Raw genomic sequence first — 22,117 nt, 5'->3', positions numbered from 1 at the left:
TATCACCTGACCTGACCGTCCCGACCTGGCTTTCGGACTGTGTGGTCTCCACCTCTGACCTTCGCTCCCTTATGTCCACTACCTCCTTTCTGCAACTACAACAACAGTACAATGCTCCAGCCACAGACTATTATACATACTATAGGCTGCAAAAGTGCCTAACGGCAAACCCTTCCTTAGAATGTTCCCTGCCTATTCATGTTTGGAACTACTTCTTAAACACTCTTAGCAAACCTAGAGGCACATCCATACTGTACTCCACTCTGCAGGACAAGACCCTCTTCCACAAATCCAAACCCCTGTCTGACTGGGAATCTGATGTTCAGACTCACTTTACTGACGAACAGTGGCAGGCGGCTATCAAATCGATCTACAAATACACATCCTGTACCTCCCTGTGGGAGCTCTCCCAAAAAATACTCATGAGATGGTACATGACACCCCACAAAATAGCCAAATTCTATACGCACACATCTAACATGTGCTGGAGAGAGTGCACCCTACCTGGCACTCTCTTACATATCTTTTGGACTTGCCCACGCATAAGACAACTTTGGGGGGCAGTAGAGAAAACCATGCGGGAGATCTTTCATTCCCCCATACTCTTGTCCTCCCACCTGGCCATCCTTAACCTAACTATCAATGACCTACCACCAAACCATAGACTGGTGACCACGCACATTCTCCTAGCGACAAAGCTACTGATTGCCAGGAAATGGAAAACAAAAGACACTCCCACACTCACGGAAGTGATTAACTTAGTACAAACACACCATACGTATGAAACTGTTTTGGCTCGGAGGAAACCCACTTACTCAAAACTGCTTGCCCTGTGGAACCCTTGGACCCTTTGGTACACGTCCACATACACCAAATGATACAACTGTGCTCTATACTAAAATCCTTACTGGTGCTCACCTTACCCCTCCCTCCCCCCCCTTCCCCCCTACCCCCCCTTTTCTCAGCATGCTCTCTCCCACTCCCTGTCCCCTGCTCCCCTCCCCCTTGTGTTATGCTACAGACACAACACACACTAGGTTCACCCCTAGACCTTCTGCTCGGTTTGGTTTTTGTTAATACCTATACTCCTACTGTTAAACCGTATGAAACCGGACGCACCTTTTAGTGTGCACTCAATACTTGGATAATGTCATAGTAGGTACGTTACCACTTTAATGACATGTTTCTTGCTTGTTATTGTATCTGTAATACTGTACTTTGAAATTCCAATAAAAATTATTTGAATTAAAGAGATATTTGCAAGAAAGACGGCACCGATGTCTACGACGTTTCTGAATGGGACTGTGTCGTCCCTGATGGCTCCCGCACGCATGTGCGGAAGTGACGTCATCGCGGCTCGGGCCAGTCACAGTGCTGGAGCTGTGATACAAGGAAGTGAGATGGTGGCGGTGGAGGAGAGGAACAAGGGCTGCTGCGGGGGCTTCGATCTCAGGTAAGTAATTTATAATGAGCTAGTTTGCCATGCATACTATCTCATTATGCCTTTTTCTTGCAGGGTGTATTTTTTATATTTTTTTGTTTTGGTGGGTTTACTTTCTCTTTAAAGACTTGAGGATAGAATGTATTTAGTAGTATTGGGACCCTGTACCACCTGCAAAGTAGTGTGTATCCCTGCTCTTAAAAATGGTATGTAATTAAGGATTTGTGTGACTGTCAGATAACTCTACTTGTGCTTTGGTTAGAGAGACTTGTAAGTCTACTTTCGATTTGGAAATGTAAGGTGGTACAAACTCCACCGTAGGTGCATTTAGTATTTTGTATACTATGGATAGCAGATGGGGTGTGAACTTATGTCACACAAGTGTTTGAACAGGGTCAGTGAATTGGTATAAAGGCCTGAGTCTTGGATAAATTGCAGAAAATGACACAGCTAATAGAGTGACCATGGGCTCAGTGGGAACTGTACCAGAGCATTGATATCCTAATGGGAAAACCATTCCTGTTGGGTTGTGCATGCATCTGGTCTGGCCCAGGGCTGATCTGCCCTATAGGCTCACTATGCAAGCCGCTTAGAGCCCCGCAAAGCTGCGGAGGGCCCTCCAAATTACTAGAGGCCCCGCCTGGTGAGAAGTAATTTTCGCCCCCGCTTCTCAACTCGCTGGCTGCATGGGAAAAGTCAGCACTTCTCATTTTAATGTAAGATGTAATTTCCGACAGCAAAACACCCCCTCCCCCCCGCTTCTCAACTTTAATCTTTAATGTGACATGTCACTGTTGGCAGCCCCCCCCCCCCGCTTCTCAACTTTCATGTGACATGTCATTTTGCTTAGGGCCCCAGGGAGGTCAGGATCGGCACTGGTCTGGCCCATTTCCAGCAGGTGTTGAAACTGTCTGTTTTCAGTGCCTCGTAGGAACTCAGGGTTTAATAACACTGGAGTTAATAGAGATAAGTGGATAGCTCTTTTAAATGAGGGTTTGGTGAATAACTGCTTAGTGGCTACAATGATAGGGTGACCTTTAAAAGGTCTGGAATGTTTGACTGGCACCCAAGGCAGTGCAGATAAGATCACTGGTTAGGAATGCTGTTCAATCTCGGTTCATAATTTGTATTGTGGCAAGGTGCATGAAATCACAACACAGGACAAATGTAGGGCCACCACTTATTTTAGGGAAAGTGAGGAGAATACATTTCTTCTGGGCTACTTGTTTTCCCATATAAACTTGATTAATATGCTGTGCAGAGAGATGAAAAAGGATTGGGGTATATGGATAGGTAACTCTTACGTTAGGTATACAATCTGGGACAACAATGTCATTTTGAAGGTGTTACATTGACCAACCCAGGTAAGAGTTAAAAAAGTGTGATAGAGGGCGCTAGTGAAATAAATACCTAACCGTTGGGACACCCACACTGGTCGGGACCCAAGGTAGGGGTGATACAATAAATTATATAGAATTAAACCACTCAGGCTAAAAAAAAAAAAAAAAGAATTAAACCACTCTGGTGAACAAGGAAACTCAACACATACTAAATAGTACCTAGATATCAGAGTGAGTACATATAAAACAAGTGAAATAAATTGATATGAAAACAAATTGGTTATCTCAGACACTCATAGGAAGTGAAATCACATTGGTGTGAAAGGATAGTAAGGTGTCTCAAAAATAGCACCACACAAAAAACGCAGTCCATATGAAGTTGCCTTCGCAGGGTAATTCAATTGGTATTCATGCGATAAATAGTAAGTGATAATGCAGCCACCACCATCTGTTAAAACTTCACCCGATGTGCTCAGGTTAGGGAATGCACTTACCGAATGGAGTGGACCTATTTAATTAAAAATAAGGTCTGCAGAGCTGAGCAGGTTAAAGTGCCTGCACACTATACACCAGCTGTTCAGGCGGTCGTACTATCTGGGCCAATGGTGTCTCAGGAATCCATCAACATAACAAAGGAAAGCTAATAGTGCATTACCGCTTTATTAAAATGTATAAAACATACAAGGCTGATTGACCCCTTACTTTGGTGGGTGCCTGCCCGGCACTAGGACTGTGTGCGTTGTATACAGGAGACTGTATCGATGTCATAGGAGGCAGTCTGACATCCCCGCTCCACAGCTGATCCTGCGCCTACACTCTGCACTTTCGATTGGGACGCCCCACACCAAGCAGCCTGTGACATCGATACAGTTGATTTCCTCTGTTACTATCTGTAGATTCTGGCACTCTGTACTTACAAACTACTTCTGATAACACTTTTTACTGTGGCCTTTGCAGTAGCATTTGCCACTGGACATCCCCCGAGTGACCACTAGGTGTCACTCGGGGGCTCAGTCCTATGGCATAAAATATATCCACTGCGAGATATCATAATATAAAAAAATTTAAAAAATATAATATATATAAAATATAAAATATCAATTAAAAAATTCTTCCATAAAATGCAGGGGATAAATAATATTATATATTCATAAAATGGGACCCACCCATACACCCAACTATAAATGGGTTATGAATATAAGATACTATAAAATATAAAAAATTTATATTTATTATAAAAATATATATGGTGGTCGTACACCTGGTTTGTCGCATCTTATAACCAAATATTATATATACACATAATATACAATCCATGAACTAACATGTTCTCTCCAATAGGATAAGAGGTACACCTATATCAAACTTATCCAAGAGAGTGGAGAACTAAAAGTTGCTGAGGAAGCAGTTGAGATCAAACTCAACGTTCATTCCTCCTGGTGTAAGGGTACGCATTTTATGAATCCACTGGGATTCTTTTTGACTAATCGTGCGTACCTTATGGCTTCCTCTCCACGAGGGGTTAAATCTCTCAATACCCCAAAACTGCAATTGAGTGGGGTCCCGATTGTGTACCTGATCAAAGTGTCTAGAGACACTGTGTTTCGGGAAGCCATTTATTATGTTCTCCACATGTTCGCTCACCCGTACCTTCAAGGCCCTCTTCGTTCTTCCGACATATTGGAGATTACAGCTACATTGTAGCACATATCAGTCCATGAGAAGGAGCTGCTGTGACTACCCATAGAAGGCTGCCTGTGTGGTGTTCATTTATGCCCAATACGAAGGGCTTAGAGGTAAGAGTCCTGTGAGCCCATTCAGGGATTTGGTTCATCTTCTGGCATATATCTACAGTCATCTAGCTGATATCCATCACATTCAGCGCGTCCATTCTGACAGCATATTTGTGTAATTTTTTGGGACTGTTCTATATTATTACAATTGGTTCTCATCATATTGCATTAACTTGTGGATTGATTGCACTGCACTTTATGCTGGACATATTTATTGCTGATACTTGTCAGCTCATATATATCAATACTGATTATATTTATTTATTTATTTATTTAATTTATCTTTATTGATTTTTCACTTATTTTGTACACTCCTTGGTTTTGTGTGACACTGGTATTTCACTTGCGTGATACGTTGCGCAGAATCTCACTTTTTATTGATTCTTGTTCAATGTTATGTAAACATTATTAGGTTTTGCTGCACTGTATATATATTTATCTTATTTTGTATATATATTTTTTGTGGGCACATTTATTAAGGATTCATTTTAGCGCAAAAGCACCTATCACTATTTAAAGAAGATTGCCTGTTTGCTTGAGTTTAATCACTTGGATAAGCACAACTATTTATGGACTTGCACTTGATTTTTTAACCACTTTTTAGTATGGTTATCGGATGAACGTTTTGAACACTTATTACTTATTTTATATATATATATAAGTCTTTGGACACTTATTCACGAGGTGATGTTTATATATATATATATATATATATATATATATATATATATATATATATATATATATATATATATATGTTTAGATATGTTCATATAATATGTGAACACAGCGCTACTATTTTTTTCATTTAAAATCGCATCACAGGTAAAACAACTGTGGAGAAACCTGGCTCTATCCCATGTGCATTTACTAAGGCAGCCATAACTGCTTGTGACTGAGGACACAGTCCATTTGTCAAGCTGGAGGGAAAAGAGTGACTGGCAGACATAAAAGATCAGTAAAATAGTTAAGTTTAATAAGAGTCAGTATAAAAATTAAAGGGGAAAGGGGACAGAGGTGCCGGGTCTCATTTGTCAGAGGACACTAATTGGATCGGGTTTCATTGATCTTTACTGCAGCTGTAAGGTTGGGTCCTTAAACGGATGGACTGTTTTTGTCTCCAACTGCCTAATTTAAATGTATAAAGCAGTAGTCTGCATTATACTGTAAGTGACAAGTCTAGCTCTAAATGTATGGGCATGTGGTCAGAGAAGAGCATCAGGTCAATCAAGGTGTAACAGACCATGGATTGTTCCTTGTAAGGAAGAAAGAAATAGTCTAGGTGTGAGTATGTCTGATGGACAGGAGAGAAGAAAATAGAGGGCCAGATTCACGAAAATTTGCGGCCGTATAACGTAACCCGTTTACGTTACACCGCCGCAAGTTTTCAGTGTAAGTGCCTGATCCTCAAAGCACTTACCTGGAAACTTGCGGCAGTGTAACGTAAAGTCGTCCGGCGCAAGCCCGCCCAATTCAAATTCAAATCAAATTAGGCGCACTCCCGCGCCGGACGGTCTGCGCATGCTCCGTTCGCAATTTTCCCGACGTGCTTTGCGCGAACTTACGGCGGCCCGACGTGTTTGTGAATCGCGACGTGCGTAACGTACTTACGCCAGGAAAAAAAAATTCAAAAGCGACGCGGGAACGACGGGCATACTTTAACATAGTGGAGTAATTTTATACCATGTTAAAGCACACCTAACTTTGCGACGGTAAAAAAAAGACTTGCGCCGTCGTAACGACGGGAAAAACCTTTGTGGATCGCCGTAACTGCTAATTTGCATACCCGACGCTGGAATACGACGCAAACTCCCCCCAGCGGCGGCCGAAGTATTGCATCCTAAGATCCGACGGTGTAAGTCAATTACACCTGTCGGATCTTAGGGCTATCTATGCGGAACTGATTCTATGAATCAGCCGCATAGATACGACAGGAGATACGACGGTGTATCAGGAGATACGCCGTCGTATCTCCTCTGTGAATCTGGCCCAGAGTCTCTCTCATTAGGATGATTAAAATGCCAAATATTCACCAAACTGAGGAGGTGGAGTTCTGCTTTCAACCGTCTCAGATAAGAGTAGGAATGATGGGATACCCCCTGGATATGTCTAAGGCCCCGTACACACGACCGGATCTATCCGCTGGGATTTATCCGCGGATCAGTTCCAGCAGACAGATCCGGTCGTGTGTAGGCCCGAGAGGACATTTTCCAGCGGATAAAAATCCAGCCGACGGATTTTCAGCGGATAAAAATTTCTTAGCATGCTAAGAAATCTATCCGCTGGAATATGTCCTTCGGACTTATCCGGTCGTCTGTACAGACTCACCGGATAAGTCCGCCCGATCCCCATCCCTCGCATGCGTCATAATGATTCGACGCATGCGTGGAAGTATTTACCTTCCAGGGTCGCGCACGTCGCCGCGTCATCGTCGCGGCGACGGCGCGGCCACGTCACCGCGGATGTATTCCTCTGGCGGATTTTGATCTGATGGCTGTACACACCATCAGTTCAAAATCCGCCAGAGGATGTATCCGCTGGAAACGGTCCGGCGGACCGTTTTCAGCGGATATCCTCTCGTGTGTACAAGGCCTTACAGAAGGTCATAGGCAAGTTAAAATGCCCCAATGATCAAAACTCTGTCACAGTGTTCAGGAATTAGTGGAATGAGATTATAATGTTTATGAAGTAAACATTCACCCTAGTCACTCCAACTGACCCCTTAACTATGAGGTACCTGTCTATTTCATCTGTGATCTGTAGACTGCCATGGTATGGGCTGGGCTATCAAAATGCTCACACCCTTGGCCTTAGATACAAGAGACAAAAAATAAGCAGGTGGGACATGATTGTTATAATTCGTTATGCTATTTAATTAGGTTAGTTAAAATGTTAAATATAACGTTGGGAAAGTTTAGTGAAAAAAAAAATCTGAATTTTATTTTTGGTTTAGATACCCTTACTTGTCACTGTTAATGTCAAATTAGAAAATCATTTTGCCAGATACTTGTTTGTTTTCTTAGCCATCAGCACTTGTGTTAGTTTTATCTTGTAGTTATCATTCATATTTGTTGGATTTTTATCAAATTTAGAAAAGGAATTTCCCCATATTTAGCAAGCTTTGCTCTATCCTTTTCATGTAAGATTAGCAACAAATATAATTGATATAATATGAGGATTGCGCTATCCTGGTAGGTGACCTACATCCACCTAGTCATGTGCAATAACCACAATTATTAACACCTATGAATATCACCTTGTGATATTCCACCACAAGTTTGCTAATAAATGACAATTCACGAAAATGTGTGTGTAAATAGATAACAGTCCTTCATATACAAATATTCTTCTATAAAGGCTAGGTATGTTTATATGAAAAAACACATAAATATACCATGCAAGTGTTAATATGTCCAAATAGTGCTCTTTAAATCTTCAAAAACGTCCGCTACCCTATTACGGGTTCACAGAAAAATATTGTGTCAGAGAACCACAATTAATATGTTAGAAATAATAACACATAATAAAAATATTAGAACATATATATGTGAGGGAGGATTCCTAAATGAATCCTCTTCCCTTTATTAACCACTTAAGACCCGGACCAAAATGCAGCTAAAGGACCTTGCCCCTTTTTGCGATTCGGCACTGCATCGCTTTAACTGACAATTGCGCGGCCGTGCGACGTGGCTCCCATACAAAATTGGCGTCCTTTTTTTCCCACAAATAGAGCTTTCTTTTGGTGGTATTTGATCACCTCTGAGGTTTCTATTTTTTGCGCTATAAACAAAAATAGAGCGACAATTTTGAAAAAAATGCAATATTTTTTACTTTTTGCTATAATAAATATCCCCCATAAACATATATAAAAAATTTTTTTTTCCTCAGTTTAGGCCGATACATATTCTTCTACCTATTTCTGGTAAAAAAAATCGCAATAAGCGTTTATCAGTTGGTTTGCGCAAAATTTATAGCGTTTACAAAATAGGGGATAGTTTTATTGCATTTTTATTATTATTTTTTTTTTACTACTAATGGCGGCGATCAGCGATTTTTTTCGTGACTGCGACATTATGGCGGACACTTCGGACAATTTTGACACATTTTTGGGACCATTGTCATTTTCACAGCAAAAAATGCATTTAAAATGCATTGTTTATTGTGAAAATGACAGTTGCAATTTGGAAGTTAACCACAAGGGGGCGCTGATGGGGTTATGTGTTCCCTCAAGTGTGTTTACAACTGTAGGGGGGTGTGGCTGTAGGTGTGACATCATCGATTGTGTCCCCCTATAAAAGGGATGACACGATCGATGCAGCCGCCACAGTGAAGAATGGGGAAGCTGTGTTTACACACGGCTCTCCCCGTTCTTCAGCTCCGGGGACCGATCGCGGGACTCCAGCGGCAATCGGGTCCGCTGGTCCCGCGGTCATGGTCACGGAGCTTCGGACCAGGTCGTGACCCACGGCTGGGTACTAGTACAGGATGTACCTGTACGTACATGTGCCCAGCCGTGCCATTCTGCCGACGTATATGTGCAGGAGGCGGTCCTTAAGTGGTTAAAAGAGTCCCAATGTGAAAACCAAGTGCTCCTAGACAATAAATATTCCTCCTGTGGAGTGTTCAAATGCAACGTGATTTCACCACTTCCGTGATCGTCCCATCACCGTTAAAAATGGCCACTCACCAGATCCTAGTCAATAAATGCCTTTGGTTCATTCCCAGGATAACCACTCCTATTTTGTGTCACCACAGCTGTCAAATGTCTTGAATATATTGTTATGGCCTCTCTTTCTCTATAAAAGCTCACAGGAAAAGGGTGCCCATCATAGTGTAGTAGGTAAAATAATTTATTGGTTTAAAATACAAAGCATATATTGCACTCACATTTTAGTGTGCCTGTATGCCGGCACCAAGCTTCTCCAGCCGTGTATGCAAACATATGAGAGAAAAAGCGTTCCTCTATCGTGTTTCCCCCAAGCCTTTCTTACGATCATTGTGTTGTCCCGTGGGTGTCAGCAGCCTCTATGTGTTTCGCAAAGTTTGTTGCGTCATCAGGCAGCTTCCTGATGACGCAACAAACTTTGTGAAATGCGTAGAGGCTGCTGACACCCACGGGACAACACAATGATCGTAAGAAAGGCTCGGGGGAAACACGATAGAGGAACGCTTTTTCTCTCAATGACCACAACATACAGGGATATACAATGTAATACTGACATATAATCACATACATAGGTTGGACTTGAGGGACTTTTTCAACCTCACCTACTATGTAACTATGTAACTATGAGGTAGTACAAAATAAATATTAATAAACAGCTTTATCTACTTAATGTTCATTAATCATTGCTTTATCATTCTCTCATCTCTGGCTTGGCATTTTGGTTCTACTGATAGAAATGTTAGAATGCAGTTTATTTACTCCTCTCAAGCCAACTATTACCTACAAGAGAATTTTTTACTCTACAGTGATACTGTTTGCATACTAACTGCTTAGGTTTTATTGTATATTCAAGTAAATGCAGTATAAACTTCTGTATGTTGAACATATAGACAGAACTGTTCACCCACGTATTATTCGTGTTATCCAACAGAGGTGTAGATAGACGGACAAATGCTGAGAAGAATGAGGTGGGCAGCAAAACAACTTATCTTAACAATCAATACACCTGCAGGCGAAATACTATGATGAGTGATATTATATTGAAAGATATTTTCAAATTACATGGTATCTAGACAGATGAAGGCACAAGATCTATACAAATTAGATAGCTGATTTATGTACAGACATGTTTGCTTTGAAGCATCTACAACGATTATTATGCTCCAAGAGATCAGTATTGTCAGAAATAAATAAAGTAAGCGCTGAAAGGATTGATTAGATCAAATTAGTTTGCAATAATAAGAGAAAATGTATTTTAATCAGTGGTCTTGTTCTTGAAGCCTACAGTCTCAATGAGATTAGCGAGTGTCAACTAGCTTTGCATAATAGTTAACTCAAGTTGAAATTGTAGCATATCACATTTTCTATACTTTGCAGAAATAGTAGGCCCAGGACAAGAGATGTATTTTGAGGCCCAATATGAATATATTTTCATGTTCTGTGCAGACTTCCAAAGAAACCCCAATTTTCTTACAGCAGATAAAAAGTACCATCCAGTTCAATAGACCTGAGAGCAACACCATCATGTGCATTACAAATAAGCTTCCAAATACAAATATTAAAATATATTTGCATGCATTTTAGAACGTTAAAGGGTAACTCCACTTTCGTGGAAAAAAATGGCAAATAAAAAAAATATACTATAGCGTATACAATTATGACTCAAGCCATATTGTAATTGAATGTTATTAAAAATGACCTTTCCTTTTCAATCTCCAGTGCTGTAATTTTTTGTAAAATGTAATGCAATATGGCTACCTGGAGGTATTCTGTTCACAGATGTATAGGATACCCCCTGAAAATGTAATTTCGTGCATGTCTGATTGGCCCGCTGATTTTCCCAGAAGTCTGCACTAAGACTCAAGTCAGATTTTTGGCATCCCCGGCAACAAAAATGTAATTTTTGGTGAGATACTCCCAAAGGGAAATCACATCTAAAGGAATGCAGACCCTGCAACGTTCCTCATTAGAGCCCTGCAGGTGCAGCAGCTGATTATAGCTGATAATATACAGATTCACTTATCACATGGGCACAGACAAACAAAAAGCTATGTTTCACATAACAAAATCTGCAACAAAGTGTGTTAAAATTCTTGCAATGTACATAGATCACCCAGAGGGGATTTTTTTTGCTCAACAAAAGTGAAGTTACTCTTTAAATATTTAACATAAATTAAAACAGAGATTAAAAACATATTTAAAATTAATTGTTGGTAACTGTAAACATATGCCCCATTATTTAGGTTTTGGTAATGTCAGTGGAAAACCAATGGCAATGGAAAAACAATTGACCCCCCTTTTGTCTAATTAAATGGCATTATTGTCACTTTTATTATTTTCATTTAATGTTGTTTAATCTTTTTCTGTTATAAAAATACATTTTAAATATAAACATGTGTTTTCTTAGCTGGTAATGCAGACAGTTTTAACATATGAACTAGATTAGTGGTTAAGACAGTTGTAAATTTTTAAATGTACTTATTTACACATTAATTTCATATTTAAAAGACTTTGCCGAGTATAAAGAATGTTTAGTCCTATGGCTGTCTTCTTCTTTCAGGTCCATGCTAGTTGTATGGCCCAATACAGAGACCAGAAACTTTTAAAGTTCAACTAGCACACTCTTATGCCGTATACACCCGATCAAAAATTCCAACAAGAAAACCGTGGATTTTTTCAGACGGAATTTTGGCTCAAAACTTGCAACATGCAGACACACGGTCACACAAATGTTGCCTGAAATTCCGATCATCAGGAACGCGGTGACGTACAACACAGACAACAAGCCAAGAAAAAATTAGTTCAATAGGCAGTGCGGTTCTTCTGCTTGATTTAGAGCATGCATGTTTTTTTGTGCATTGGAATTGCATACAGACAATCAGAATTTCCGATAAGAACTTTTCCCGTCGGAAAATTTGAGAACCAACTCTCAAATTTTTGCTGTCAGTAATTCCAACAGAAAAAGTCAGATGGGGCCTACAAACGGTCAGAATTTCCGACCAAAAGCTCACATCAAACTTTTCTTGTCGGAAATTCCGATCGTGTGTACGCGGAATTAAAAGCCTCTTTCAGGCTCACAGGTTAGCTGGCTTCTTAAAATGTTTGGGCCAGATCCAGAGAGAATTACATCCGCGCAGCGTATCAGAGATACGCTACGCCGCCGTACCTTACCTGGCGGAATTTCGAATTCTCAGCGATTTTGCGCCGTAAGTTACAGCGACGTAGTGTATTTCTGGCGGCGGAATTCAAATTGGCGATTAGGGGGCATGATTCATTTAAATGAAGCGCGTCCCCGCGCCGAATGAACTGCGCATGCGTCGTCCCGAAATTTCCCGCTGTGCATTACGCTAAATGATGTCGCTAGGACGTAATTTTTTTAACTTAGACGTGAGTTACGTCCATCCCTATTCACGGACGACTTACGCAAAAAAAAAAATCAAATTTTGACGCGGGAACAACGGCCATACTAAACATGGCAAGTCTATCTATACGCCGCAAAATACTAGCTTTAACTATACCCCGGAAAAAGCCGACTACAGACGGCGTTAGAAAATGCGACGGCCGCGCGTACGTTCGTGGATCGTCGTAAATCGCTAATTTGCATACCCGACGCGGAAAACGACGCCTAAGATCCGAAGGTGTACGAAGCCGTACGCCTGTCGGATCGAACCCAGAAGCCGTCGTATCTTGGTTTGAGGATTCAAACTAAAGATACGACGCGGGAAATTTGAAAGTACGCCGGCGTATCAGTAGATACGCCGGCGTACTTGCTCTGTGGATCTGCCCCTTTATGTTTATTGGTTGGCTGATTTGAGTGCCAGTTTACACTTTTTGCAAAAGACATAGCATTGCAATGAAACACTTGTTTATCGAAATTCATGTAAACCATTATATAGCAGACATGTTTGCTCCCATGTAACAGTAATAAAATAAGTATAAAATAGAATTAAAAATACATGTAATGAAATGAAACAAAGTAAAACAAAAAAATTATATATATACAGTATATAAATACATAGCAAACACGCACATGTTGGTACTTAACACCCAGTACATGTACACATAATAAGGACCCATAAATGTAAACATAAACCCATTAAGCTGCATATTTTATATTCCTGCACCAATTACAAGTTTAGAACACATTAATATGCATAGTTTGAATTATTGCCTCCACTTTAGGGCCATTGCACTCATAAATATATTGCTACCAATACGTTTTAGGTTCAGAATGTGCTTTATGCTGTAGTTCACCTTTCTGAAATGTTTTATTCCCAAGGATTCTGTTGTTTAGCATAGTGCCCCTTTATATGGGTAGTCAGTATTTAAATGTCCCCTTAGATTGGTAGGGTTCCTTTAGCCAGTGCATAATGTAATGGTTCTGCGCATTGGGCCCATTAAAAGTTGAATGTGGCAGCCATTTTACTCAGTTCATCCCAGCCATTTTACTCAGTTCATCCCAGCCATTTTACTCAGTTCATCCCAGCCATTTTGAAGAGGCATAGTCACAGTGACTCCCCCCTCCCTTTTCCTTCAGTTTACACAATCCACACCCTCTTAGCTGCACACCAGACACCTCTTATTATGACTAACAGAATCGAATCCCAATACACATCTCAGCAACCTATAAAGCTGTCTCACTTGCTCGCTTGAGTAACTTTAGTTTTAACAGATACCTGCCAGCTCTCCGACCTATCGTAAATACCGTAACAATACACGTTCCTGATCGTATGTGGGCCCCATCGGTTTTATTTCCATCGGTGTAAAAAAATAGAACATGTTTTACATTTTTCCTATGGATAAAAAAACGATAAAAAAATCAGATCGTCTGTATGGAATTCCATCGATCAATAATCCACGCATGCTCAGAATCAAGTCGACGCATGCTCGGAAGCATTGAACTTCATTTTTTTCAGCTCGTCGTAGTGTTGTACGTCACCGCGTTTGGAGACGATCGGATTTTTGACTGATGGTGTGTAGGCAAGACTGATGAGAGTCAGCTTCATGGGATATCCGACGAAAAAATCCATCGGATTAGATCCCATCAGATATCCGATCGTGTGTACAGGACTTAAGACTTCAGTACATTTCATAATTTCTAAAATAATGAAAGTACAGCCAGAATAAGGACATATTTTCCTCCTTTGGTTAATTTGTAGCATTTTAAGTCCAAACACCCCTATATTGGAAAACATGGGGAAGCAATGGAACACCTTATCCCTTCTAGGTAAAGTGGACATCCAAAACAATAATATGCAGGTAAGCAGACTGTAACCTGTAGGTATTCAGAGATATTAATACTTATGGAAAACTGTGCCTGGGATACAGTCAAAAACACAATGACATCCCAGGACCACTCCTCAACTGCTTAATTGCTCAGATGGTCTATGTTAATATCCTCTTTATTTAAAAAAAAGTGGGCTGCAAACACATTGGGCAGCTCTCATTTAACATTAAACCAAGGAACATCTAACAGGACTTAAGACAGTCGCTGTACCGTCTTTGCTTATTCATTGAACTCTGCAAACCAGGACTTTAAAGTATTTTAATTTTTAGCTCCTTTTTATTTCTCTGTTATTGTTTCTTTGTAATACCCTTTTTCCGTATATATTTTTTGCACCATTTTTTGCCTTTTCATTAATAAACCATATTTTGAGACGTGTTAAAATGGTCTCTAATGCCCTAATGCAAACTTAAAGAACCCCTGTCTCTTGAAGAGTGCTACTACATGATAAATCTCTAAATATACCTGTCTGTAGTGAGAGTGTGTTTACAGAATCATTTTAAAATCATAATTGTTATGGGTAATATTGTGAAAGTTTCCTACTTCTTGGTAAAAAGTAGGTGTTGACAGTTTACAGGGTTAATTGCATAGTTAACTAAACCCAGTGACAATCGCTCTATCTGTTGGCACATAGATTGTGGTCCAGGCGAGCTGGAAAATCTTTGTACAGGGTGAGGCTGGGAGTGTCCTTGTTGCGTATCAATGACAGAACAGTACGAGGTCGACCAGACATTTTTCACGAGTTGGTGTCATTTGTCACACATAAATCTTCTCTTTATTGTCAGTGCAATGTACCTTTACATTGATGGTCATGAAGAATTTTCCCCATACATTGATGACCAGTGTGGAAATAACCTCTGAGGCCTCGTACACACGACCAAGGAACTCGACGGGCGAAACACATCGTTTTGCTCGTCAAGTTCCTTGTTAGGCTGTCGAGGAACTCGACGTGCCAATTTTCTCCATTCCCGTCGAGGAAAAAAAGAACATGCTCTCTTTTTGGCTCGACGAGTTCCTCGACAGTTTCCACATCGAAAAATGTACACACGACCGGTTTCCTTGGCAAAAAAAATTTCTTGCTGGTTTTTGCCGAGAAACTCGGTTGTGTGTACGAGGCCTTACATTGGTGTTCAGTGTAGACAGGATATCAGTTCACCACTGACCTCCTAATAACCTCTGAAGGAACCATACATTGTAGCACACATGTACACACATAGTGTGACATGAAACAGCACATGTCAATGTACACAAGCATGCAGATACTGAGCATGCTGTATATTCTGTATTTACTGTATTAACTCATGGTGCATGTGCATTACAACCTGTTCATCTTATGCTATATGCACATAACAACACATATAGACAGAATTCTTCTACATAAGGTATTCAAATATGCCTATAAAGATATAATTAGTGATAAGCAAGAGGGTTAAATATGTTTCCAATGCACAAAACACAAAATCAATCAAAGACATCAACTTTGTTAATATTAGATCCCCAAGTACAACATACAGTATATTGATTCCTTTTAACAGACGAAAACACATTAATATCTGAATGGTAATGGCATCTAAACAGTGCCGTCACCAAAAAAACATTACGCTTTGATCAGAAGTGAAGACACTTTGCACTTATAAGAATGATGGTATAGGTTGAAACTCAAACAGTAGCTAGATTCCAGTTTAACTTCTCTTCGTAATTACTTCTATGAACTGGCTGTTACCTGATGATCTAAACCCCACAAACCTTTCAAACATGATGTCACTAGGTAAACAATCAGTTGAACTGATGTCCTTTATTCATGCTCACATAATCTGGAAATTGGTTTAGTAAAAATAATAAAATGCCTCATATCAATACATTTCAAGTGAGCTCATGTTCTGCAGTGTTGACGATGAATCACGCTGAAATTCATTACACTGAGACCTCAGACACATCAAATATCTTTTATCACATATGGAGTGGAAAGGGATCAGATGCAATGGTCTTGAATGAAACTGCTTCTGCATATTATTATGATGTTATCAAGCTGACAACACAAGCCATTTTGTTTTTATATTCTTGACATTACATCACCCTACAGCTATATGAATACATTCCTATGGAATTACCTGAAATATGTACAATTTCTTAAGATGTATATTTGTGATTGACTGATCACACCCTTTTGACAAAATGTTCTTTTGGATTTTCAGTCCAACTTTTTCCAAGGTGCCAGAAAAAAACTTGATGGCTTGATGTTTATGTTCTTTGATTGCCATAAAAATATGATGACCTAATTTAAATTTATATTATATTTAATTACAGCACATTCATCAAATTCACAATGGTGTAGATGCACAGTGGAGTAGATACAATATTTTATTAGTTACAATAATTATAATATTAATAAATGTTTGTAGAGAAAATGGGTTTCCTAGTAATGTGCATATTGTATATGAAAAAAAATGAGAAAACAAACAATAAAAGAATCACCCATAGAAATCAAGTCAAATTTGATCTATTATTTCTGTTCTTAGAAAGAAAAAGGACAGCTATGATATGTACAGTATATTCCCAGTTGGCCAAAACGCCAGTTCTCTATACCAAATTTCAAAATAAAACTTAATTTAAAATAATTTTCTTTAGTCCCCTGCTTCTTAAGTTTCTCTAGGATGCTAGACAAACAATCCCGCCGCTGCACTATAAAAAATATTGTACTGGGTCTACTCAAAAACATTGAGGCAATTATTTGCATCAGCTTTTTAAAGTGGTTGTAAACCCTATAAAAAATAAAAAACCTGCAAGACAAAGGCATCCGGGTATCGCGGGCTCCGGTGGTGTGATTGGCCAGAGCTGCAATGACATAACTCCCACGGATGCATGCGGGAGCCACCGGTAATGGCACACTCACTGAAGCAAAGGCACATACATGCCATTGCTTTAGTGTGCATGTGCTGATCACATCGGCGAATGCAGATACAATGGATATCTCCTAAACCGTTGCAGTTTAGGAGATACCAGGAGTAGCTACAGGTTAGCCTTATTATAGGTTTACCTGTAGCAAAAAGTGGTTGTAAAGGGTTTACAACCACTTTAAGTACTGTCAACTAAACTTATTTTTGTCTGACTCATTAGACTTTTCATGTATTCAACTTTGTTGTTTTAAGTAATGCCAACTCGATCTTTTTTCAGTTTATAGACCATAGTGTTTTAAGTTAGGAATACATACCTTAACTTGTCTGGAGCTATAGGTTTAAGTAAAGCCAACTTAATTTTTCCAGTTTATAGACCATGGGCCAGATTCACGTACAGCGGCATATCTTCAGTCGGGCGTAGCGCATCTCATATGCGCTATGCCGACGTAACTTAGTGAGGCAAGTGCTGTATTCACTAAGCACTTGCTCCCTAAGTTACGGCGGCATATCGTAAATGGGCCGGCGTAAGCCCGCGTAATTCAAAGTAGGCTGGTAGTGGGCGTGTTGTATGGAAATCAATCGTGACCCCATGTAAATGAAGCGCCGAACGAACGGCGCATGTGCGCGCATGCTCAGTATCATGTCGAATCTACGCCCTAAGATACGCCGGCTCAATGCCTGTGACGTGAACGTAACCTACGCACAGCCCCATTCACGTACGACTTACGTAAACGACGTAAAAATATACGCTTGTTCCGACGTCCATACTTTGCATTGGCTGCGCCTCATATAGCAAGGGTAACTTTACGCCGGACGTAAGCCTTACGTAAACAGCGTAGCAGGCGCAAGTACGTTCGTGAATCGGCGTATCTAGGTCATTTGCATATTCGACAGGTAAATCTACGGAAGCGCCCCTTGCGGCCAGCGTAAATATGCACCCAAGATACGACGGCGTACTGCAACTTACGTCTGTCGGCTGAAGCCATATTACAGGCGTATCTAGTTTTGTGAATAAGGGGCATAGATACGACGGCGCATCTTTGAACTTATGCCACGTATCAATAGATACGTCGGCGTAAGCCGTCTCTGAATCCGGGCCCATAGGTTCAAGTAAAGCCAACAAAATGTTTCCAGTTTTTAGAAAAGTTTAAGTTATGAACATTAACTTATTTATTTCAAGTACTTATATAGCATTTAAATCAGTCCCTGCCCTCAATGAGCTTTCAGACTAAGATTCCTAACTCATATACATACACATACTAGGGCCAATTTATACAGGAACCAATTACCCTACCAGCATGTCTTTGGAGTGTGGGAGGAAACCTACACAGGGACAGGATAGAACATGCAAACTCCAGGCAGGTAGTATCATGGTCAGGATTCGAACCAGTGACCCTTTTGCTGCTAGGTGAAAGTGTTAACTACTACACCAATGTGCTGCCCTATTTCTTAGTTACTTAGTCTTAAGTGATATTAACTTGTAACTTACTTACATTTTTTAAGTTGGTAAAACTTATTTTCCAAATATATTTGATATATGTTTCAAGGTTTTTATATAAAAATAATACAACATGGTTTTAAAAAAAGGAATAGTCTCATGAAACAGGATTTCAAAACAAATTAACATTTATTATTTTTAACCACCAATCATACGCATATATGCAGCCTCTGCTTTAGGGGGTACCGTTTTTTAGAGCAGGCGGTTGGCTTTCCAGGGATAAGAACCAATGCGGCTAAAAGCCACTTGGTTGTTATCCCAAAGAAACGGGAGGGGACATCTCCCCTCCACTCTTACCGGGCCTCCTGTCCCACCGGGAGACCCGATCCTCGATCTGCCACTTCCGGCGGCTAGAGACAGACTGGCACGAAGCCGGAAATGGCTTTGTTCCAGTCTTTTCTCTGTAAACACGAAAGCAACGTCACAACGTTACTTACATTTTACTCGGCTGCCAATGGCGCCAGTTTTAAAAAAAAAATACAGTATTCAGAATCGCTGTTTTCAATGATCTGAATACTTTGAAGTGCAAAGGAGGGATTTGTGGTCGCAATTTTAAAGTGTGACATGTTTGGTATCTATTTACTCGTCATAATATCATCTTTCACATTATAAAAAAATGGGCTAACTTTACTGTTTCGTTTTTTTTTATATTCATAAAAGTGTATTTTTTCCCCAAAAAGTTGCGTTTAAAAAAAAGCTGCACAAATACAGTGTGACATAAAATATTGCAACAATCTACATTTTATTCTCTAGATTCTCTGCTAAAAATATATATAAAATGTTTGGGGGTTCTAAGTAATTTTCTAGCAAAAAATACGGATTTTAACTGACCAAATGTCAGAATTAGGCTTAGGCATGAAAGGGACAAGTGTAATATTATTAAAGCAGCATCAAAAGTAAATGTAAACATAAAAAAAAAGAAAGAAACAAATGCCTTTTTCTCAGCTAACAAATAAAACGAAAATGAAACACACACATGTATATACAGTATATCTTTAAAGAACATAGAATACAGAATGTATTAACCTTTTTTTTTAAGCCTTTAAGGAAAGTAATTTGCACTTCATAACCACTTCAGCCCCGGAAAGGATTTGCCCCCTTAATGACCAGGCTGTTTTTTGCGATATGGCAAGGCAAGCAGATTGTCATGCAAATCTAGAATTCCCCAGTTGGGATAGAGGTAACAACCATAAAACATCATGCACACTTGTACATGCATACTAGTATACCCACAAATGCCACTTGATGTCAAGGAGGAAGGCCTATACTGGCTAACAAACTGAACGAGGATCTTGTCTGGTGGAGGCGGAATGAAGGGAGAGCTTATTTTGAGTAGGTAAAACCAGCTGTGATACAGTTGTCACAGCCCATCATACTTTTGGGCACCACTAGAGGGAGACTTCACTCAAATGTTGCTGGCTTACCACACATGAGTAGTTACAAATCTTACATGCAATTTGGTACACTCTAAGGCCCCGTACACACGATAGAATCCATCCGCAGATAAATCCCAGCAAATGGGTTTCTGCGGATAGATCCTATGGTGTGTACACGCCAGCGGATCTGTTTCCGCGGAGAAATCTCCTCTGGGATGGATTCCAGCAGATCGAAAATTTGTTGTGCTGCACAACATATCCATCTGCTGGAATCCATTCCAACGGATGGATCCGCTCGTCTGTACAGACTTACCGGATCCATTCGTCCAAAGGGATTCCCTGCACGCGTCGTAATGATTTGACGCATGCGTGGAATTCCTTATATGACAGCGTCGCGCCCGTCGCCGCGTCATAATCGCGGCGACGGCGCGACACGTCATCGGCAGAGGATTTCCGCGCGGATTTCAATGCGATGGTGTGTACACTCCATCCCATCGAAATCAGCGGAAATCTTTGAGAGGATTTATCCGTGGAAACGGTCCGCTGGACCGTATCTGCGGATAAATCCTCTCGTGTGTATGGGGCCTAAAGGTTGGGGAGAAGCCTAATTATTAGCACATAATTAGATTCCCCAAGCTAGCCTGTGAGATGAATCCTGACAGACTTTATTTTTCCAACTGCTCTACAAGAACTAGACACACGATTTAGGGTAGCTTGCCACTACCTGCCAGTTTGTTAACAATCATACACACTCATGCAATCCACAATGCAACTGCATGCAGATCAACAATGAACTTATACTGTACTAAACATACTGACACTGGTAACACAATGCAGCAATTGCTCTAGGGGTATCCGTTCATGATTTAGTGCCACATTTTTTATCTTTTTTTAAATCCAGTGCAATATGCAATATGCATGAAAGGATATACAAAGATAGAATTACACCAAAATTACACCAAAAGGAAGGAATGGCTTGGCACTGGAAGAAAATGCCAATGCTTGATAACAGAGCTCCCACTCCACAAAGGGACATTTTTCAGCTACTACCTGGTTTACCACCAAAATTGGGTACTCCCTACCACCAACTAGGACATCCCACTCTCTGTTGGGGGGGGGGAAACCTGATTAAAATTATGAGCACATAGCAAGGGGAACAAGTCCCCGACTGGCTCCCGAATCCAGTGTTCAATGGTAATAGGCAGTCCAGCCTCAACAAAGTGGAACAAGAAGTGCGCCCAGCCCTGCAGGAGATACTGATTTACTGGCATTAATGCAACAGATGTTTAAAATATTTGATTTAGAGCAGATATAGTTTTGATTAGTAGCAGCAGATATCAAATATGTTATGTCTGCAGCTATCTCTGATCTGAAAGCTGACATCCACTCTGTGGCAATAAGATTTGAGAACACGATGCCCTATTTGGGGATCTGCAGCAGGTATTCACACAATACAATTATCAAATCCCCCAAGCCCTGCAGACCTTATGAACTGCTTGAATGGCCAATAGATACCCCAGTGGAGCTGGAGAAAGTCCATTGAGTGCTGTGGCCACGCATGACAAGAAACTGACCCACGAAGGATATAGATCAGGGGTAACTCGTCCATTAGGGGCGCCACCCCCTATCCTCACCACCCCCTATTCATGTTTCTGGCCCCTTTTGGGTCACCGGGCATATGAATTAAAGTGGCCGTTTTTTTTTTTAAGAACCTGATTAGAGGCATAGGGCCAGATTCAGATACATTTACGTTGCTCCATGGCAGTGTAACGTATCCTATTTACGTTACACCGCCGCAGGTTTACAGCGTAAGTGCCTGATT

This window comes from Rana temporaria, chromosome 1, assembly GCF_905171775.1.
Source record: "Rana temporaria chromosome 1, aRanTem1.1, whole genome shotgun sequence".
NCBI classification, from domain to species: Eukaryota; Metazoa; Chordata; class Amphibia; order Anura; family Ranidae; genus Rana; species Rana temporaria.
The sequence above is the reverse complement of the archived record's forward strand: the minus strand, read 5'-3'. Positions refer to the sequence as shown.